Source organism: Macrotis lagotis, chromosome 3, assembly GCF_037893015.1.
Source record: "Macrotis lagotis isolate mMagLag1 chromosome 3, bilby.v1.9.chrom.fasta, whole genome shotgun sequence".
NCBI lineage: Eukaryota > Metazoa > Chordata > Mammalia > Peramelemorphia > Peramelidae > Macrotis > Macrotis lagotis.
The window spans coordinates 185,711,699-185,736,101 of record NC_133660.1 but is presented as its reverse complement, the minus strand read 5'-3'; the positions used below and the strand labels follow the sequence as shown (position 1 = coordinate 185,736,101).

At 32.5% G+C, this 24,403-nt stretch overlaps 1 pseudogene; it reads right to left on the bottom strand.

Annotated features, from left to right (window-relative positions):
- Positions 1-9,627: 9,627 nt before the first annotated feature.
- LOC141516364 (prolyl-tRNA synthetase associated domain-containing protein 1-like) lies at positions 9,628-10,135 on the bottom strand (annotated as a pseudogene).
- Positions 10,136-24,403: the final 14,268 nt, after the last annotated feature.

Below are 24,403 nucleotides of genomic sequence, written 5' to 3'. Positions count from 1 at the left end.
GAAAGATCAGGAGATTGTAGAACTGTGCCTGTCTTCCCTCCGCCATCTTGGCCAGAATTCCAGAAAATCCATAATCACATAGCACTTTTATTCTCATCACTATTGCATCCACATGATCCCCTATATTGATTAAAGAGGTTTGTAATGTATTAATCAAAAGATAAAGTTCATCAATTCTATCCTGAGCTCTTAATGCTCAAGTTCAATTTTGTAACAATTTACAAAAATATATTGGTATCATACTATTTATGCCAGAAAAATTATACCTAACTTCTCTTCTCAGCATCTCTTATTTGATATTTCTAGTAGTGAATTTATTATATCCCAAATATTTTGAAACTTTCCCCTATCATTATAAATTCAGTCATACTTTATCCTTACCTTATAATAGTTATCCACAGAGGGTTTTGAACATAAGTCCAGTATTCAGTTCCTTTTATAGTCCCCAAATTGTTCAGGATTAATGTAAGTATCATGAATTTTCCTATAAGTCCATATCAGGTTCTCCTTTTGCATGATCTGTTCTTCCTTCTCCTCTTATTTTCCCTTTCTCAATTTCTTAAGTATTAGTTATTCATTTCCTGCATTAATTGATTCATCTGGTCTGCACAGTCTGATGCTTATTTCTGGCATTTAAACAGTTTCTCCAGCTACAGACAAAACAGAACCATACCCTCGACTCCATGCTAGTAATTGACCAGGTCCTTTTCATTATTGCATTTATACTTGGACCTCCAGGTCTAGAATAAGGTCCAATACATTGTCCTAAAATTCCAATAAATTCAGAATGTGATAACTTCTGGTATTTTCCCTCATTACCTCTACACAATGCAATCAATCATTAATTCCAGGCTCTGATATCATTACAATAAAATAGCTCATATTGACAAAACTAAATCACATAACTTTTCAACATCTTGTTCACCAAGTTACCTAAAGATTGCATAATTTTCAATTTCCCAATCATTTCTCAAAGCCCCTCACATTTATTCAATATTATTGGAAATAATTACACTTAAGATATGCATCCAAATCTCCTAAACTCTCTTCTTCTTAGTTTACCATTTTGCTTCTTTAAAATAGAACATTAAATTCTCAACTTACATGAAACATAACGTTTCCATGTTGGCATTTCATTCTCTTAAAGAAAATCAAAATGACAGATTCTCTTAAAGTTAAACGTAGAACTGAATATCTGTTACACATTAATTTCTTTGATAGCTCTGTTTTATAAGCTTATTTTACTCTTTTTAAAATTTTTTTTAGGTTTTTGCAAGGCAAATGGGGTTAAAGTGGCTTGCCCAAGGCCACACAGCTAGGTAATTATTAAGTGTCTAAGACAAGATTTGAACCCAGGTACTCCTAACTCCAAGGCCGGTGCTTTATCCACTATGCCACCTAGTCACCCCAAGCTTATTTTCCTCTTGTTCAAATACACTTTTATTTTCAAAAAGAAAATAAGATTCTCTATGAATTTAGTATGTATATGTAGATATACAAATATGTATACATTTATATAAAATCATTTAAAAAATCCAAGTAAACCTCTTTACCAATGCCAGTGTTACAAGATAGAAGGATAATTTCTTCTTCTTAAATATCAGATATTAAATAAGCTACTTTAATTTTACATATAAATATTCCCTTTAATAAACACACAATGGAAGAACACAGCTTTGCACAGACTTTCTGAGTCTAAAAGACTTTGAGAGATATCACCTGTTGGCAAGGTATTCTCTAATTTTCTTATACCAATTCTTTACAAATGTGATGGATGACACTTCAATTCATTCATTGTTATTGTAACACAATTATAAATTTTCAAAAAAATTGTTTGAATCTGTTCCTATACAAAGTTTACTAATTATACATACCACATTTCAATTTAAAGTATATTCCATTTTACTCCCTATAACTCTGCAGTACATTAAAAAAATTTTTAAGACCAGGTGTTTCTAAAATTTCCTTTTTATGTTAACAAGATTTTCTTTATAGTTCTCTTATTAATTTTATAAATTCCAAAACTCATATTTACAATAAACCTAATTTATTTTCCTTTACCAGACATAAAAGTTTGCAAATTCTTCTTGTGTTTATCAGTGCTAATTTAACTTCTCAGTTCTCTAACTTATTAGAGCTTCTGATCCTCACTGACAAAATGATGTTCTGGGAATCAGCAGTTCCCCACATTTTGAGATATTAGGGTAGTATGTACTAATTATTTACTTCTTTACTTTTACTATTTATCATTCCTCACTCACCCCAAATTTTTCTAAACACATAAACTGCACCCCATAGATATTTTGAATCTGTGTGAATATTATCTCCCCACTATTTAGCAAGTTATAGAGCTATGCTGACAATAGGTTTGACAGACTCCCAGCTTCTAGCAAGGCCATTCTATCACTATATATTGTAGCATATCCATTAATTCTTTTTCCTCCTATGACTCTGGAAGAGACTGAAAACATTATAATAAAAATGTTTTTTTTACTAACACCTTAATTCAGTTACATGCATTTTCACATTAAGAAACAATAATCATATTAAAACTTAATGTTTACTTAACAATTGCTTTCATATCAAACTTTTCATATCATGGGGTTTATTACTCTCCATTCAGTTCACTGCCAGATATTGTAAAAGTGGCAGTTTAATGTAATTTTTTAATTTCCCCAATTCTATTTAAACTTATATTGCCATCTATATTTATAGCTCTCTATACTTTTCTCTTCATACATTGATTTATAAATCACATTTTTCAAAGCTTCAAAAATCTATACTTTTTATTATCTTCCCAATTCTTTCAGAACCCATTACTCAGACTGAACTACTTACATTTTCTCTTAATATACTGTTCCACTAGTCTTTTTTCCATTAGCTATTTTTGATTTTGATACATACTGTTCTTAACTTAAAACTTTATTTCATAGCTATATGAATCACATGGATGATTTAATTTTTCACAATACATTTTTCATTCAAAGGTTTTCCTATTTCACACTTCATGATTCTAACTATTATAACTTTTGAGAAGACAATGAGTCACTCAAAAATCCCATAGTCCAGTTGGAATATCCCCTGCCCCCTCTTCAGCTAGAGGGAATCATATAACTTCTTTTCAAGGGGATAGTCCTAAATCTTTTCAGGAGGAGCTGTCTACTGTTTTAAAAATTCTCACTTTTTACTTTATTTTCTGTAATAATCAAATTGTATACTTTAGAATGGACCAAATTCTCTTGTCTTTCTGGAATTTACTTCTTCAAAGCTTTTTCAATGTCAAATAACATTTCTTTTGTGATTGTTTATTTAACACATACCTTTCTCATCTCACTTTCTGTTTCCATAACTTCAAATAAATTACCTTTTCAACATTTATTTTCTCAAGTCCCCATAAAACTATTCTCTTTCACTACATTATTATTAGTGTATTTTATTAAGCCCTCTTTTTGATAACTTCAAAGTTAAGGTAAATGAGCCACGAGCAAGCAATCTGTATGATCTCTCACACACCTTTGAACTGCCTGTTGTTGCTGCCTAGCAAGAAATTGTGAAAAATCTTCATTATTTCCTTGTTTTATTTTTGTAAATTAAGTATTGCTTTCTTCCTTTCCCGGCAATTTCAGCCATGCCTGATTTGTTGCAATGGATATTTTTTGATTTTCTTTTAAACTATACCAGGTTTGTTTATTTACTCTTTCCCATGTACGAGTGCCAGTGAGCATTCCAAATGCAATTGCTAACCCAGCTGCTTCATTTCAGTTAACTGGAATAGTACAATTCTCAAAAAATTCAGTTTTCCATATTAAGTAATCTCCTAGTGTAAGAGCAGTTTTAGCTAGCATAGTCCATTTCTCTGGGACTATTTGTCTGGCTAATAGTTCTAGCATAGTTAAAACATATGGGCTAGTATTGCTATTCATGCTTGTTGTTGATTTTAATTCCTTAAATATTTTAAAATCTAGATTACTATCTAAAAATATTTCATTTGTTCTTTGAATCAGGTCTCTCAAACACAAAAAAGGAGAGAAATAACTCTTTCATGTCCATTGGAATCTCCTCTCCTTTATCCACTGTTTTTTGGTCCAGCCTTTTGAACAACATTCATATGCCCCTTATCTTTGTTAGTGTTTTATTCTTTAGACCATAAAAGAGCAGAAGGTGGGTTGTTAAGGTTAGGAGGAGGAGGCATTGGAGGTAAAAGATACCCTTCTTTGTCCTTCTTTTCTATTTAACTCATATCTTACTGGTCTAAAATGGTTACTCAACTGTCTTCCCACAGTCTTCCATTTTTCAAAATTTATGATTCCTTCTTCTGCAAACCAAGGAAAACATTTTTGTGCACACTCAATAAATTCTTCCAATTTTTTTATTGTTATTAATCAGTCTCTTTTTTTTACTATCTGCTTTATCACTCTCAAATAATGTCCTTTATCCATAGATTATGGTTGTCCCATATTAATGCTCTCTGTTTAAAATCCAGGAAAAAAAATATATGTATATATATACATATATATATACATATCTATCTATCTATCTATCTATCTATATATATATATATGTATATATATATATATATATATATATATATATATATATATATATATATATCCCCTTTGCCTGCTCTGTTGTAGTGCTCTCTGAGATCTGCAGGATGTTGAGACATTGTCTTTCCTTTCAAGACTCATTCCACTCCAAGGGAATGATATTCCCCTCTTTGGACACCAGTGATTACCAGCAACAAAACAGGTATGTTTCTGAACATTTAACAAAAGCCAGGTTAAAGAGATGAAATCAAAAAAAAATATCATGAAAGTCACCAAAACTTAATGTCACGAAAACCATCACTTAACTTTATTGTTGAATATCCAGACTCTTATAGATAAACTTATCTCAGACATGACAAGTCAGACAGAACCCAGCAGCATAGCTTCCCTGATTTAATTTATAATATTTATCCTTTGAAGTCTGTGAACGTACTTATCCGAAAGTTTCCTATACATTTCCAGATCCACAGATGTTTAAGTCAGGGTTCACTGATGATCTACCCAATCCATTTAAAGAGCAAGAATGCATGCTTATCCTAATTGCCTTTGTAGTCAGAAATCACCTGTTTTCCTCCACTGAAAACTGGTCCTCAAACATTAAGGATCAGCATTCTCTATAGTCAATTCTTTTTTTTTTTTTTTGGCTTTTTCAAGGCAATGGGGTTAAGTGGATTGCCCAAGGTGACACGGCTAGGAAATTATTAAGTGTCTGAGGTCAGATTTGAACCCAGGTACTCCTGACTCCAATGCTGGTGCCCTATCCACTGCGCAACCTAGCCGCTCTTATATAGTTAATTCTTAATGTAATCTTGTTTAACTTCTTGTTTTACCATCCTGTAAAAATAACTATAATCAATCTACTCCTAGTATATAATTCTTCCTTTGCAAGATTATTACAGTGAATTTAGACTGGAGAAAAATGTTTGTTCAGCCACTTTGCTTGCCACATGATACATTTTCTTTTTCTTTTTTTAAGAAAAAATTTTCCCCCATTCTTGTTTCCCCTCTCCTACCTCCCACAAAAGGCATTCTGTTAGTCTTTACATTGTTTCCATGTTATACATTGGTTTCAGTTGAATGTTATGATAGAGAAATCATATCCTTAAGGAAGAAAAATAAAGTATTAGATAGTAAAATTACATAATAAATAACTTTTTTTTTCTAATTTGATAGTAATAGTCTTTGGTCTTTGTTCAAAGTCCATAATTCTTTCTCTGGGTACAGATGATATTCTCCACTGAAGATAGTCCAAAATGCTCCCTGGTTGTTGCACTGAAGGGATGAGCAATTTCATCAAGGTTGATCATCACCCTCATGTTGCTGTTAGGGTGTACAATGCTTTTATGGTTCTGTTCATCTCGTTGAGTATCAGTTCATGCAAATCTTTCCAGGATTCCCTGAATTCCCATTCTGGGTTTCTAATAGAACAATAGTGTTCCATGACATATATATATATATATATATATATATATATATATATATGTATATGTCACAATTTTTTAAACCATTCCTCAATTGAGGGACTTTCACTTAATTTCCAATTTTTGCCAACACAAAAATGTCTGCTGTGGGAACACAGGCTATTCTAACGGCCCCACCACCTGTAAAGTCTCAGGAGCTGGCTTGCCACCCACAGCCCAAAGGCAAAGGACACAGCTGTGTTTTACCACCTCCCCCCCCCAACTTGCCCCCTTATTCTGTAATGCAAGACGTTGCACATAGACACCCCCCATTACCTCATTTTCTTTGTTCTGCCTCCAGAAGACCTAACAGTATATATGTAGAAGTTAAGCAGTAATAAATTGAGCTGGAGTCACAAGGCAGTGATGACTTGACTCCTTATTCTCAGCTCCCCTCCAGTAGGGAAGTCATCACTGTTGGCCCCAAGTTGAAGCAAGCCACAACAGGCTGCTATGAATATTTTTGTATAACTGATGTTTTTACCCTTTATCATAATCTCTTCAGGATATAGACACAGTATTGGTATTTCTGAGTCAAAGGGTATGCACATATTTGTTGCCCTTTGGGTATAATCCAAAATTGCTCTACAGAAAGCTTAGATGAATTCACAGCTCTACAAGCAATGAATTACTGTCTCAGATTTCCTGCATCCCTTCCAACATTGATCATTGTCCTATCTGGTCAAATTGGCCAGTCTGAGAGATGTGAGCTGGTATCTAAGAGATGCTTTAATTTGCAATTCTCTATTAAATAATGATTTGGAGCAATTTTTCATATGACTATGGATTGCTTTGATTTCCTCAGCTGTAATTTGCCTCAACATATCTTTTAACCATTTGTCAATTGGGGAATGGCTTGGGTTTTTTTGAAAATTTGACTAACTTATCTTTATATTTTAGAAATGATTCCTTTGTCAGAAATAATAGTTGCAAAAATTGTTTCCCAATTTACTACATATCTTTTGATCTTGGTTAGAGTGTTTTTTTCTGTGCAAAAGCCTTTTAATTTAATGTCATCAAAAATTATCTAGCTTGTTTTTAATGATGTTCTCTATCTCTTCCTTGATCATAAACTGTTTCCCTTTCCATAGATCTGACATGTAAACCATTCCTTGATCTTCTAGTTTTCTTATAATATTGTTTTTACGTCTAAATACTGCATCCATTTGGAGCTTATCTTGGTATATGAGGTGTTGGTCTAATCTAAGTTTCTTCCATACTAACTTCAAATTTTCCCAATAGTTTTTATCAAAGAGAGAGTTTTTTATCCCAAAGCTGGACTCTTTGGGTTTATCAAACAGCAGATTCCTATAATCATTTCCAGCTATTGCACCTAGTCTATTGCACTGATCCACCACTCTATTTCTTGGCCAGTACCAGACAGTTTTGAGGACTGATGCTTTATAATAAGATTTTAGATCTGGTAAGGCTAAGCCGCCTTCTTTTCCACTATTTTTCATTGAATCCCTGGAAATTCTTGACTTTTTATTTCTCCATATAAATTTACTGGGAATTTTTAAAAAATCATTAAAGTAATTTTTTTGAATTTTGATTGGTAGGGTGCTAAACAAGTAGTTTAGTTTTGGTAGAATTGTCATTTTTAATTATATTAGCACAACCTATCCATGAACAGTTGATGATTACCCAGGTATTTAAATCTCATAGTATTTGCTGAGAAGAGTGGCGTAATTGTTTTCAAAAAGTTTTTGAATCTACCATGGCAAGTAGACTTCCAGGTATTTTAGTTTGTCTAAGGTTAATTTGAATGGGATTTCTGTTTCTAGCTCTTCCTGCTCTATCTTGCTAGTCATATATAGAAATGTTGAGGATTTATGGGGGTTTATTTTATATCCTTCTACTTACCCAAAGTTGTTAATTATTTCTTGTAGTTTTTTAAGATGATTTTTTGGGATCTCTAGGTACCATAATCTTAAGAGTGAGAGTTGTGTCTCCTTCTCTATTCTAATTCCTTCAATTTATTTTTCTTTTCTTATTGCTGAGGCTAACATTTCTAATAAGCTTTTGAATAGTAGTGGTGATAACGGGTATGCTTGTTTCATCCCTGATTTTATTAGGAATGCCTCAAGTCTATTCCCATTGCATATAATGCTTGTTGATGGTTTCAGATAGATACTGCTTAATATTCTAAGAGACAATATATTTATTGGTACACTCTCTAGTGTTTTTATTAAAAATATGTGCTGTACTTTCTCAAAAGCTTTTTGAGCAGCTATTGATATGATCATATGATTTCTGTTAGTCATGCTATTGAAATAATTAGTTATTATAACAGTTTTCCTAATATTGAACCAACCCTTCATTCCTGGCATAAATCCTGCTTGTTCAAAATGTATTATCCTAGTTATAACTTTTTGTAATCATTTTGCTAAGATTTTATTTAAGATTTTTGAATTTATATTCATCAGGGAGATAGGACTATAATTTTCTTTCTCTGTTTTAACTCTTCCTGGTTTAGTTATCAGCACCATATAGTGTCATAAAAAGACATAGGCAGAGGTCATCTTCTCCTATCTTCCAAAGAGTTTATAAATAATTAAGACCAATTTTTTTAAATGTTTGATAGAATTCACTTGCGAATCCACCTGGCCCTTGATATCTTTTCTTTGGGAGTTCAGTAATGGCTTGTTGAATTTCTTTTTTCTGAGTTAGGGTTATTTAGGTTTTTAATTTCCTCTTCTTTTAATCTGGGTAACTTTTACTTTTTTCAATATTCATCCATTTCACTTGGATTGTCAAATTTAAAGGCATAGAGTTGTACAAAATAATTCTGAATTATTACTTTAATTTCTTTCTCATTGGTGGTGAGTGCACCTTTTTCATTTATGATACTAGCAATTTGATTTTCTTTCTTTTTTTAATGAGTTTGACCCGAGGTTTATCAGTTTTATAGTCTTTTAACAAAAAAAAGCAACTATTGGTTTTATTTATAAGTTCAATAGTTTTCTTGTTTTATTAATTTCTCCCTTAATCTTTAGAATTTCTAATTTGGTATTTAATTGGGGATTTTTAATTTGTTCTTTTTTTAGTTTCATTATTTAGTTCATTGATTTCTTCTTTCTCTTATTTATTCATGTAATCATTAAAGATATAATATATCCCCTGACAGCCATCTTGAGTGTATCCTTATAGGATTTGGTTTATTGTATCATTATTGTCATTATCTAGGATGAAACAATTCTTTCTATAATTTATTGCTTGATCATCTTATTCTTTAAAATGAGGCTATTTAGTATCCAATTAGTTCTGTGTCCAAATCTCCCTGGCCCAGTATTGCTTATGATTTTTTATTGCATTATGACCTGAGAAAGATGTATTCACTTGCAATCCAAGGTCCCTGCTCTTTGAAATATCTCATTCCAAGCCATTTGATCCCTTAATGTTGATGAGGCCAGGTCCTGTGTAATCCTTACTGTGGCTCTTTGATATTTTTTTTTCTTTATGGCTGCTTGTAGGATTTTTTCTTTTATTTCATAGTCCTGGAATTTGGCCACAACATTCCTTAGTGTTTTCATTTTAGGCTCTCTTTCTGGAGGGTATCAATGTATCCTTTTTTTGACAGTTTCCAGAATTGAATTTTATTCAAAATCTGGCCCATGAGTTTAATCCAATTTTAATATTATAGGATCATGCCCAGTCTTCTTCAGAAAGGTAAGAAAATCATCAGGGCTCAAGCCCATTGTAGGTGTGTTTGTCATTGGATGGAAGTATACCTTTTCTTATCCACCTTCCAGAAAATCAGAGTCCAGGAAAAATTATACATCTCCCTAGTCACGGAAGAGAGCCAGGGGTGTGGCATATCCCTGGCCAACTTTTAGTTTTTCTAGCATAGACATTTCATCTGAAAACCTCAAATTTCCACTAGCAACACTAAGTTCCTTGACCAGATCATTCAAGTTAGTCTTCCTCTCTTGTAGGACTGTTACCAACCAATGATTCTTCTTTTTGTCTTTAAGAAACAGGTTCTTACTGTGTGCCCATTTCAAATATTGGATATTAGGCATCATTTCAATCAACTATAAATACCTCAGGGTGATCCACGCTCTCATTTGGGATGGCCAGGTCTCATAGCTGCACCTCCATAGCCACATGGAGCTCTAGGCCAGCCATGGTGCCTGCCATGTGGCTTGCTGGGGGAGAGGCAATTAATACATTCTTTCAATAACTATTTTGCCCTCTTGTTCCATGATATCAGGACAGTTTTCCATCATTACATCCTGCAATATTAAGACGAGGATTTTTTTCTCTTCAGTGTTTTCAGGTACCCAATAATTCTCAGATTCTCATGCCTTGACATATTCTCCAGGTCACTGGTTTTACATTTTTTTTTCTATTTTTCCAATCTTTTGGTTTTAACACAATCTTGTTGTCTTATTAGGTCATTAATTTCCACCTATTCCATTCCTTTTTTATAGAGAAAAGGATTTTTCTTCATTTATCTTTTGCACCTCCTTTTCCAGTTGATCCACTCTATTTTTGAATGACTTTTCTATTTTCCCAAATGTAGTTTTGAGAGAATCATTTCCTTTTTGAATTTGCCCAAATTGAGGGCTTCTCTGCTCTCATCTCCCAGTTCATGCATGGTCCCCTGAGACAGACCTTCTTGGTAGGTGTTTTTCTCCTCCTAACTTCTTTTTTCTGGGTTTCATTGATTGAAATTCTGCTAAGAGGTTTCTCTCATGTTATTTATGAGGGGAAAGAGAGAGCACCTCTCACAGTGCCTAACTTTTCCTCTGTCATCTTAGCCAGAAATCCTAATTTTATAATAGGCTTTCAACTCTTGCTAAAAAAAAAGCAAGCATACTTGGAGAGAATAGTATATGCAAAGACATGGAGTTATGAAAAATTGTGTCTTTTCAATACTTTACAAATATGTTGGTGACAGGTTGTGGGGTATTCAATTCCAAGAAGAAGAATTTTTACTTTATTTGATACAAGAATGATAATAGCTAAATATTCATGCTCAAAGTGATATGACAATAAATTAAAGGAACAAAAAACCCCCCCAACAATATCTTGCTGTAATCAGGTCATGGGAAGTTTAAGGTTCATGACTGGAGTAAAATATGAAATAACACCTTCATTCAAATCTTTTTTTCCTTTAGACCTGTAATAAATGTTAAATGAAATTATTTTTTTTTAATAATCTCATATCATCTCTCATCTTGGCCGAAATCTCAACAGTTCAGCTTTTGCTTTAAGCTTTTTAAGGGCCTTAGCTTTCAATTGTTTTGAATAAGAACAGTTCAAAAAGTGTGAAATCAAGCTTTGGTTTTGAAAGTGAACATTTTCTCACTTGTGAAACAGTGCAAGAGATACATAGCAGAAATAAAACCCCAAATTTTCCAAATCAAAATGGAAATTTGAAATAAAAATAGAGAAAGAGTAAAGGAAATATAATAAGATGCCATTAGATAGTTGAGTTTATTCAGTGTCCGAATTGAAAAAGTAAAATATTCAAAAAATAAATCAGATGTGTTTGACCAATAATAGTATTAATTTTTCTGATATGGTTCAAATGTATTTTAGAATATGCAGTTAATTGCAAAGACAAATAACTGAATTTATCTGGAATACAATATATAAAGCAGGATTTGCAGATATGCCCATTGGCCTTTAAATTTTGATTTAAAATTAATCTGACATAAATTAATAAGGAAAATATGCATCACCCTCTTCCCAGATTTAATAGTTTCTTTTGTAGCCTTGTACTTCCTTATTCACTTATTTCAATATTAACAAAATAATGACTCTCCTCATTCGTGAACTCTGTTCCATGAGTGTCTGGCAAAATTTTCAACCTGAATAAATCACATCATCTTTCTGAGCTGTATTCAAACTTGAGCTTCTAAGCATTATTTTAAGTAGTCATAGAAAGTCATTGATGGAATCTAATACAAATTGATTCTATCTAGATTTAACTGATTAGTCTTAACTGGATGATCATGCATTTCTTCTTTTCATTCTTGCTTTGTATACCACTTTACAAAAACAACTTTTCTTCTATGTTTGTGAATTTAGGAGTTGTGTACTGGCATTAGAAGATCAGGGTAGAGAGAATAATAGACTTGGAACCATATACTTTGAGTTCAAATACTCACTACTTCATGAATGATCTTAAAACAGTAAAATTCAGCTGTATTAGGTAAAATTTCCTTATCTACTTTAGGTGATAATATTGTCATTATTTGCTTCATAATTAAGTTATAGGAAAAACACTTCCTGACGTAGTACAGTTCTTTCATTGCTTAGTTGTTTTTATTTTTTTATTTAGTATCTTACCCACATTGTATCACATGCCTGATATTTGCTGTTTTCAATATGAGCTAATTTCCACAAGTTTCCGACTTCAAACTGTCCTCCTCAATTCTTGAAAATGATATTCTTAAACTAATTTCTTTTTTTGTTGTTGTTTTTTGCAAGGCAAATGGGGTTAAGTGGCTTGCCCAAGGCCACATAGCTAGGTAATTATTAAGTGTCTGAGACTGGATTTGAACCCAGGTACTCTTGACTCCAAGGCTGTGCTTTATCCACTACACCACCTAACTACCCCTCTTAAACTAATTTCAAGGAATCATCATGAGTTAATTCAATTCCTTTTTCCTTCTTCTCAAAATCCCTTTTGCTCATTCATAGTTTTTTTTTTAAATCCTATCTTACACAAAAAAGGAAGCTTGCCTCTCTTTCAATATTTAAAATTCAAATTGCAAATTTTGAGATTCAGAAGTATCCCTATCATTGCCATTTCCTCTTCTTATATATTACAATAGTGGCATCACAGTTCTGAAAATAGATTACCTTTGATGGGGAATGAGGGGTGGGAATAAGAGGAAGAAGGTCCATGATGGAAGTGATGGAATCACAAATGAAGATAAACGTAACTTTCAATCAAGTTCTATGAATTGCAATTAAGATTTCAGAAAATAAATGCAGTAAGTTGAATTGGTTAGCAGTGACTTTATAGAGGAGGAAAGGATGGAAATAGACATTGATTGAGGGATAAGATATCTATAGAAGAAGACAAGAATAAATATTCCAAGTGAGTAAATGAACTTAATACATGGTAGTAAGCAGAAAATTACATGACATAAAGACAAAATCAGCTTTCCTGGTTGGGGAAAATTTTGTGAGTGGTATGCTTAATTGCATAAATAACTGGAAAAAAATTAAGGGTAAATTAAGGGACCTCAAATTGTGGTCCATGACCTTGTTTTTTTATGATAGTTATCTTTAAAGGCAAATAATTTTATTTGTAATAACATTTGCTTTGTTTTATAAAAATAAAATTATTATTCTGAAAGTCTGTAATGTTAAGATTCCTGCCTAAGTGAACAAGGACATGAAATAAGTAAGAACCTTTAACATTTGATTCCAGAGGACCTTAATAACAAATGAAAAAACTGTTTTTGAACATAAATTTTTATCATTAAAAAATTGAAGTGGCAGCTAGGTGGCATAGTGGATGGAGCCCTGGCCCTGGAGTTAGGAGTACCTGAGTTCAAATCAGGCCTCAGTCACTTAATAATTACGTAGCTATGTAGCCTTGGGCAAGCCACTTAACCACATTGCCTTGAGAAAAAATTGAGAATGTTGCTGGTATAGACATGCTCACATATATTTGTATATACTAATTTCCTTTCATGCTTCTTATTAGTAGTAATATGTGCCTACCCACAAAATATTAGCAGAGAAAGGCCAGCCAAGAGTACTTGGTCTGATTCATTCATTTTTCAGAATATCTAAAAATTTGTTTCTTAGGGAGCAAATAGAAATATCTAAAAGAGAACAGCGATTTGAACACAGATTTAAAAGCTCATATCTGAAGCTTTTCCCTTTTGGTAATGTGCAATTAAAAAGACTTTAGATGTCAAAAATAGAAATTTATTTAAACATATATTTTAAAAATCATAAAAGTTAGAAAAATAAAAATGATAAATAATCTTAATATGAACATATTGCTTTTTAAAAGTTGAACAGAACAAAGAGAATGTTGATCACATAAAGATAAAATACTTTGTGCAACAGCATTAAATTATTACTCTAAAAAGTAAAAACAAATGAAAGGATAGCATAAATTTGAATAGTCGATACCTAGTTCAATGATTATCATTTTACAGATGAGTAGAGTAAGTGTTGGAAAGTTTATTCACCCACCAGTGCTTACATGACTATAGAAATGCATACTCAAGCTTTAAATGGAAGTTCTCTAACTCCAAATTTTGCCCCATTTCCATTATGTTATGTTGCATTGCAGATACTCTCTAGTACATGTAATAATGAAGTTATATTAAGTTGCCATAAAATAGATCTAACAGGCAATACAATTTATCCAGAATATTAATCCATACAACCCAATGGAGAATTGGCCTAAGAATATAAATGGAATCTTTTTTTAAAATGATTTATTTATTTATTTAGACATTTTGTAATTATACTCAAAATATCATAATCATTAGTTAATTTTTTAAGATTTAAATATTCTCACTCTCTAATTTACAACACTTGCCTTCTGTTCTCTTTGATAAGGTAAGTAATTTCATTTCAACTATTCATGTGAGGTTACACAAAACATATTTTCATATAGAAGGGAAGATCTGAACACTGAGTAAAGTTTACTCTCAAAAGACTTGATCATAAGAGGGAATAACAGATATTTCCAGATGGGTTTGGAAATTTATCCAGCAGTACAGGGAAGTGGAGGGTGAGGGGGAAAGAAAGAGAAGGATAATGAGAGGGGGTAAATTAAATAAAAGTAAATTTAAAGCTAAAGTAAAAGTTAAAAAAAAGTAAAAAGGAGAAAGTAAGAAGAAAATGGAAGGGTGATGATAAAATAGAGAGTGGATCAAGAGGCATTTGTCAGAAGCAAAACTTTGTTGAGCAAGAATAAGGGGGAAGGAAAGAAAAAGTATAAAGAGAGGGAATATAGAATGAAGGAAAATTCAGAATTACTCTTCATAACTGTAAATATAAATGGAATGAACTCTTCCAATAAATGAAAGTATATGGAAGAGGGGATTAAAACACACAATCCTACAGTATGTTGTTTCCAAGAAACAATATTTGAAGTAGAAAGATGCAAACAGGGTGAAGGTAATAGATCGGATCAGAATAGATCATGCTTCTTTCGAAGTTAAAAATAATAAAAGGCCAGTGGTAGCAATCCTTAACTTAGACAAAGAAAAAGTAAAAAATTGTCAAATTAAAAAGAATATGAAGGAATGGCTAGGTGGCACAGTGAATAGAGCACTGGCCTTGGAGTCAGGAGTACCTGGGTTCAAATCCAACCTCAGACACTTAATAATTACCTAGCCATGTGGCCTTGGGAAAGCCACTTAAACCATTGCCTTGAAAAATCTAAAAAAAAATAATAAGAAAGAAAATTACATCTTTTAAAATGTACCATAGCCAATGAATCAATATCAATATTAAATATAAATATGCTAAATGATATAGCATTCATATTCCTTTAGGAAAAGTCATATGAGTTTCAGAGAGAGATAGGAAAACTATGCTATTGGGGGGAATCTCAACCTTGCTCTTTCAGAATTAGATTAACCTTACCACAAAATATGCAAGAAGGAAGTTAATGAAATAAATAGAATTTTAGGAAATTTAGATATGATAGACCTCTGAAGAAAAACTGAATATAAATAAATAGAAATATACCTCTTTCCCTTTGGTACATGATACCTACACAAAAATCAACCAAGTGATCATGCTATAAAAACCTCAAAGTTATCTGCAAAAAGGCAGAAATATTAAATACATTCCTTTTCCAAATCATGATAAAATAAAAATATATGTAATAAAGGGTCATGGAAAGATAAAATAAAAATTAATTGAAAATGAAAGACTTAATTTTAAAGAATAAAACAATTATAATTTAGTAAAGTAGCAGGATATAAAATAAATTCACATAGATCATAAATATTGCTTTATGTGTCCAATAAAACCCAATAGCAAGAGACAGAAAGAGAAATTGCATTTAAAGTAACTATAGAAATCATAAAATACTTGAGAATCTATCTACCAAGACCAACCCAGAAGCTATAGGACCACAATTACAAAACACTTTTCATAAAAATAAAGTCAACTGGGGAAGCTAGGTGGCATAGTGGATAGATCACTGGCCTTGGAATTAGGAAGATCTGAATTTAAATCCAGCCTCAGACACTTAATAATTACCTAGCTGTGTGACCTCAGGCAAGTCACTTAACCCCTACTGCCTTGCAAAAAGAAAGTAAATAAAATCACCTCTAAAGAAATGCTTATGTTTAATTCAAGCTAATAAAATAAAAATGACAATTCTATCCAAATTAAATTAATTATTCCATACCAAAGTATCAAAAATTTATTTTAGAGAGCTAGAAAAATTAGTAACAAAATTAATCTAGAAAAAGGTCCAGATTATAATGAAAAAAATGCAAAAGAAGGTAGCATAACTAGATCAGATTTAAAGTGCAAGTCATAACATTATCTTGTACTGGCTAAGAAATAGAGAAGTGGGTCATAGTAACACATTAGGTACAAAGAAACAGTACTAAATGAACATAGTAGGGTAAGAAATTACTTTTTGACAACATGTGTTGGGAAAACTTGAAAATAGTATGGCAGAAACTAGGCATAGATTAACATCTCATAGCCTATATCAAAATAAGAACAAGATGAATGAAAGTTGTAGATATAAAAGGTAAATATCACAGACCAAATAACAGAACAGCAAATACTCCATCTCTAAAATCTATTGAGATAGGAGTTTTTCACTAAAGAAGAGATAGAGAATGTTATGAATTATAAAATGTATGGTTTTGACTACATTAAATTAAAAAACGTTTACATAAAAACTAGTGTTTCTGGGCACAGTTGCACAGTGAATAGAGCACTGGCCCTGGAGTCAGCAGGACCTGAATTCAAATTTGACCTAGACACTTAATAATTACCTAGCTGTGTGCCCTTGGGCAAGCCACTTAATTCCATTGCCTTGCAAAAACAGTAAAAAAACTTAATGTTTCTGATAAAGGACTCATTTCTAACACATTTATACACATTAGTTAAATTTACAAGCATTCAAGTCATTTTCCAATTGATGAATGGTCAAAGGTATGAATAGACAGTTTTCAGATGAAGGCGTTAAAGATATCTATAGTCATATTAAAAAAAGCTCTAAATCATTATTGATGAGAGAAATGCAAATTAAAACAACTCTGATGTACCAACCTCTCACCAATCATATTGGTTGAGATGACAAAAAAGGAAAATAGTCCAAGTTGGAGAAAATGTGGGACAACTAGGGCACTAATGCATTGTTGCTAGAATTGTGAAGTTTTATTACTATTTTGGAAAACAATTTGGAACTATGCCCAAAGGGTAATAAAGTTATACATACTCTTTGAACCAGCAATACAACTACTCAATCTATATCCCAAAGAGATCATAAATAGGGGAGAAAAGACCGTTATAAATAGAAATATTTATAGTAAGTCTTTTTTGTACTTGTAAAGAATTGGAAATAAAGGGAATGTCTCACAATTAGATATTGCTTGAATGAGATTTGGTATATGAAAGTGATTTAGTGCTATCATTCTGTAAGAAATAATGAATGATTGTACTTCAGAAAAGCCTGGAAAGAGTGAAATGAGAATATTTTACACATTAATATTCAGCATTGTAAGAAGCTACAACTATGATTAATGTATTTCCCTTTATCAGTTCAGTGGTCAAAGGAAGAACCTTTTATGGAAAATTACATCTACATCCAGAAAGATGAACAGAACAAAACAGACAAACAAAAAAGCTATGGAGTCTGTATGCAGAACATAACATATTAATTTTTAAAAGTTTTGGGGGATATTTTCTTTCTCATGGTTTTTTGTTAGTTTTACTTTCACTTTCATAACATGAGTGCAAATATGCAAAACATGAGTGTACATGTATCCTTTTACTAGATTTATTGCTGCCATGGGAAGGGGATATGGAAAACAGGGAGCTAGAAAAATGTGGAACTCATAAACTTGGAAAAGAATGAATTGAGGAAAACGACCTTTGTATGTAATTAAAAAATTAAGATAAAAAAAGAAAATATATTTTATTTATTTCATTAGATGTGTTGTAATTACGTGTAAGAATAATAATTATTTATTAAAATTTTGTATTCCAAATATTCTTCCTCTATGATTTACTCACTCACCCTCCTTAATAAGGCAAGTTGTTTGATTTCAACTGTACATGTGAGGTTAAGGGAAAACATATTCCCATATTAGCCATATTGTAAAATAAAACACACCCACAATAACATAATAAAATATTGTAAGGAGGAAGACATCACTTCTCTTTCTGTTAGTGGATTATATTTTTCATCATAGGTATTTTGAAATGATCTTGATCAAAGCTGCTGAGCATTTTGGAATTGACCATTCTTTACATATTGCCGTTATTGTGAAAAATGTTCTCTTGATTTTTCTCTCTTCATTGTGCATGAAATCATATAAGGCTTCCCACAATTTTCTGAAAGTACTCTGCTTTTCGTTTCTTGTAGCACACTTGTATTCCATCACAACCAAATGCCAAAATTTGTTTTGTCATTTCCTCATTATTGGGAATTCCCACATTTTCCATTTTTCACCACGTAAAATCTTAATTTTGTTTTTTTTAATAAAGAGATCAGATTCCCTTTTCTTTTTTTTTTTAGGTTTTTGCAAGGCAAACAAGGTTAAGTGACTTGCCCAAGGCCACACAGCTAGGTAATTATTAAGTGTCTGAGACCAGATTGGAACCCAGGTACTCCTGACTCCAGGGCCTGTGCTTTATCTACTACCCCACCTAGCCACCCCAGATTCCCTTTTCTTAAGCCTTTTTGAGACATGGATCCAGTAGAGAAATTCTGTGTCAAAAAGTATGTGCCTTTTAGTGTGGTTACAAATTGTTTTCAATTATATTTGGATTAGTTCACAAATTCACTAACAATGAATAAATTCCAATTTTTTCACATACTCCAGAATTTGTCACACAATTTTGTGATACCAGTTTAGCCAATTTGACAGATGTAAGGTCTTATTTTAGAATTCTTTTAATTTGCATATCATTAGGTAGTGATTAGGGCATTTTTTCAAAATGTTACTTTTGAAAACTTTGATCCTTCTTTTTAAAATCTAATTGATCAGAATTCATTATCATTGAAGAAAGACTTATTGTTTTATAAATTGCCTCAAGTACTTGCATATTTGATAAAATGATGTTGGTATCAAGGTAACTTGCTGTGGAATTTTCATTAGTTTCCTGGAGAATTGCTTTTAATATTTGACATATTTAATTTTATGAAATCAAAATTATCTTGCTATTTCATTTTTAATTTCTTTCTATCTCTTCTTTGGTAACTCTTTCCTTATAGTAGACATTTCCAAGCTCAGCTAATTCTGATATTACACTTTTCCCTAAATCTTTTATTCATTTTGATCTTATCTTCACATTGGATATGAGATTCTGTTTTATGGCTAGTTTCTGTCAAATTACTTTCCAGTTTTCTCCACAAAGTTTGCCAAATGCTGAGTTCTTATCCCCAAAACAAAACAGATCTAATTAAAAGGAATAAACAGGGAAATTTCTTTTAAATGAAAGCAACCTGAAACAATGAAATAAATTCAACATGAAACAATGCTCAATGACCATTGTAATATAGTGTTTGAGAAAATTTTAAATCTATGTTTTTAGAATAAAAACCCAAAATTTGGAAATTTTTTATGATCAATCTTTGTAATACATTTTGATATCTGGTATAGCTAAGCTTTCTTTAATATTTTTCCCATTGATTTCCCTAATATCCTTGATCTTTGTTCTTCTAGATGAATTTTGCTACATAATTCTTTGATGGTTTAATTTCTATGATATTGAATATGTAATTAGTTTAGGTAGACATATTTTCATTACATTTCATGTTTCAGTCTAGCCATAAGGAATTAATTTTTTCTTATTGTCTCTAGATCTAACTCTGTGTGAAAATTGTTTTGCAGTTGTGTATTTTTTATTAGCTAGGTTTGTCTCATCATAAAGATTTGAAAGTGTTTTACTTTGACCACAGTTATTTTGTAGACAATTTCTCTATCTCTTTCTGCTGGGTTTGGTGGTAGTATATAGAAATACTGGTGATTTATGAGAGTTTATTTGTATCCTGCAAATTTATCAGAATTTTTAATTGATTAAAGTATTTTTCTAAATCTATTTTTATTAAAGATATTATTTGAGTTTTACAATTGCCCCCCTAATATTACTTCCCTCCCCCCACCCCACCCCCCATGGAAAGCACTCTGTCAGTCTTTACTTTGATTCCATGTTGTACCTTGATCCAAATTGGGTGTGATGAGAGAGAAATCATATCCTTAAAGAAGAGAAGTCTAAGAGGTAACAAGATCAGACCATAAGATATATGTTTTTTTTTCCTAAATTAAAGGGAATAGTCCTTGCACTTTGTTCAACCTCCACAACTCCTTATCTGGATACAGATGGCACTCTCCTTTGCAGGCAGCCCAGTATTGTTCCCGATTGTTGAACTGATGGAATGAGCAAGTCCTTCAAGTTTGAACATCACTCCCATGTTGCTGTTAGGGTGTACAGTGTTTTTCTGGTTATGCTCATCTAATTCAGCATCAGCTCATGCAAATCCCTCCGGGCTTCCCTGAAATCCCATCCCTCCTGGTTTCTAAAAGAACAATAGTGTTCCATGACATACATATACCGAAGTTTGCTAAGCCATTCCCCAATTGAAGGACATTTACTTGATTTCCAATTCTTTGCCACCACAAACAGGGCTGCTATAAATATTCTTGTACAAGTAATGTTTTTACCCTTTTTCATCATCTCTTCAGGGTATAGACCCAGTAGTGGTATTGCTGGGTCAAAAGGGTATGCACATTCTTGTTGCCCTTTGGGTATAGTTCCAAATAGCTCTCCAGAAGGGCTGGATGAGTTCACAGCTCCACCAGCAGTGTAGTAGTGTCCCAGATTTCCCACATCCCTTCCAACAATGATCATTAGCCTTCCTGGTCATATTGGCCAAACCGAGAGGTTTGAGGTGGTACCTCAAAGAAGCTTTAATTTGCATTTCTCTAATAATTAATGATTTAGAGCATTTTTTCATATGGCTATGGATTGCTTTGATCTCCTCATCTGTAAATTGCCTTTGCATATCCTTTGACCATTTGTCAATTGGGGAATGGCTTTTTGTTTTAAAAATATTACTCAGTTCTCTGTACATTTTAGAAATGAGTCCTTTGTCAGAATCATTAGTTGTAAAGATTGTTTCCCAATTTACTACATTTCTTTTGATCTTTTTTACATTGGTTTTATCTGTGCAAAAGCCTTTTAATTTAATGTAATTAAAATCATCTAATTGGTTTTTGGTGATTTTCTCCAACTCTTCCTTAGTCATAAACTGCTTTCGTTTCCATAGATCTGACAAGTAGACTACTCCTTCATCTTCTAATTTGCTTATAGTATTGTTTTTTATGTCTATGTCCTGTAACCTTTTGGATCTTATCTTGTTAAAGGGTGTGAGGTATTGGTCTAATCTAAGTTTCTTCCATACTAACTTCTAATTATCCCACCAATTTTTATCAAAGAGGGAGTTTTTATCCCAATGGCAGGACTCTTTGGGTTTATCAAACAGCAGATTACTATAATCATCTCCTGCTTTTACATCTAGTCTATTCCACTGGTCCACCACTCTATTTCTTAGCCAATACCAAACAGTTTTGATGACTGATGCTTTATAATATAATTTTAGATCAGGTACGGCTAAGCCACCTTCTTTTGCACTTTTTGTCATTAAGCTCCTGGCAATTCTTGACTTTTATTTCTCTATATGAATTCACTTACAATTTTTTTCTAACTCGTTAAAGTAATTTTTTGGAATTTTGATTAATAGGGCACTAAACAGATAGTTTAGTTTTGAAAGAATTGTCATTTTTATTATATTAGCTCTACCTATTCATGAGCAGTTGCTATTTGCCCAGTTATTTAAATCTGATTTAATTTGTGTGAGAAGTGTTTTATAATTGTTTTCAAAAAGATTCTGAATCGATTCAAGAATTTTTTAAGAAAGATTTTATTTATTTTGTTTTACAATTTTCCCCCATTCTTGCTTTCCTCCCCCCCCCCCCCACAGAAGGCAGTCTGTTAGCCTTTACATTGGTTCCATGTTATACACTGATCTCAGCTGAATGTGATGACAGAGAAATCATCTTCTTTTTTTTTTTTTAGGATTTTTGCAAGGCAAATGGGGTTAAGTGGCTTGCCCAAGGCCATACAGCTAGGTAATTATTAAGTGTCTGAGACCAGATTTGAACCCAGCTACCCCTGACTCAAGGGCTGGTGCTTTATCCACTACGCTACCTAGCCGCCCGAGAAATCATCTTCTTAAAGAAGAAAAATAAGATAGTGAAAAATGAGATAGTGAAATTATATAACAATATAACTTTTTTTCTTATTTGACAGTAACAGTCTTTGTTCCTTGTTTGTAGTCCATAATTCTTACTCTGGATAGAGATGATATTCTTCATTGCAGAGAGCCCAAAATTGTCCCTGGTTTTTGCACTGAAGGGATGAGTAAGTCCATAAAGGTTGATCATCACCTCCATGTTGCTGTTAGAGTGTACAATGTTTATCTGGTTCTGCTCATCTCACTCAGCATCAATTCATACAAATCTTTCCAGGCTTCACTGAATTCCCATCCCTCCTGGTTCCCAGTGGAACAACAGAACTACAGTGTTCCATGACATACAAATGCCACAGTTTGTTAAACCATTCTCCAATTGAGGGACATCACTTACTTTCCAGTTTTTTCGTATCACAAACAGGGCTGCTATAAATATTTTTCTATAACTGATGTTTTTATCCTTTTTCTTAATCTCTTCAGGGTATAGACCCTGTAGTAGTATTGCTGGATCAAATGGTTTGCACATTTTTGTTGCCCTTTGGGCATAATCCCAAATTGCTCTCCAGAAAGGTTGGATGAGTTCACAGCTCCACCAATAATTTTCAAGAATTTTTCAAAGTGATTTTCTAGAATTCTGTGAATATTCAGTCACATATTTGCAGAGAGTGAGTTTCCCCATTGATTATTTTTATACATTTAATTTTGTCTTACCTTATTGTTAGAGCTAACATTTAAACGTCATGCTGACTGATAGTGGTTATGATATCTTTGCTTCATAGTTATGATGATTAATTTTGAATTTACCTCTATTATTTCATTTAACTTCCTCTCTCCCTTTTTATCTTGTCCCACTCTGAATTTTTTTTACTTTTGAATTATTTTATTTACCCTTTTTTCTTGTTGGTAATGCTAGATTTATTTTTTTTTACCAATTGGGAATGGACTTTCAATTTTTCTTTTTTCAGCAAATTTATAAGTGAAAGAAACTCAAGTATTGCTCCTCCTTTCATTGTAAAACCTTTTCCTTCTACACTTATTTTGTGTGATATCATTTCTACAATTTTTTCTTCTCCCTTTCCTCTGGATTCCTTTCCAGAATAACATGATTAAATAGATAAATGGCCTTCAACATTCATTAGAGGTTAATGAAAATGTAGTATTTGGAGGAAACTTTCAGAGCAGAGCCAAGATGGCTTTCTGAAACTAGTATACTCCTGGAGCTTTTCACTACACAAAGCTGAATGAAGTCTCTGCACAGACATTAAAGCCACATATCCCATCGAGAAAGAGACAAGATCCAAAGAAGTTTTCATCATGGAGGATTTTCAGTGAAGTTCTATCTCTCTTTGGGAGAAAAGTCCAACTATTCTGGACACCAGGAAAAAACCAATGGGAGGCTTCTAGTGACAGTGAAGTCCAGGTCTAAGTCCTAAAATCTTGAGAAAAGCATAGGTCCTGGCATTTACATAGCAAGCAATTAGAAGGGGCTCCAACCCCTGACAAAGCCTGAACCCTGGGAACACTGGGGCAAAAGAAAGAACTGGGTTGGGAACAAGTCACTGCATAAGCAGAACCTGGACATAATCAAATCTCTGCAAAGACCAGGCCTGAACTGCATAGGCAACAGCTTGACCAATGACAAGGCAGTATAAAAAGTTTGGATTTCTACTTCCCATATAGTAGCAGCAGAATTCAAACAATAAAGATGAGCAAAAAGATTAAAAGAATGCTCACTGTAGAAAGCAACCATGCAGATAAAGATGATAACAATGTCACCTCAGAAGAATAAAACAGCGAAAAATTACATACAGTAGAAGTCTCAAAAGAGTATATGAATTGGACTGAAATCCAAAATCTCATAAAAGAGCTTAAAAAAGATTTAAAAAAAGAAGAGGAAGAAGAAAAATTTAAAAAAAGAAATGAGAGCACTGCAGGAAAATTTTGAAAAACTT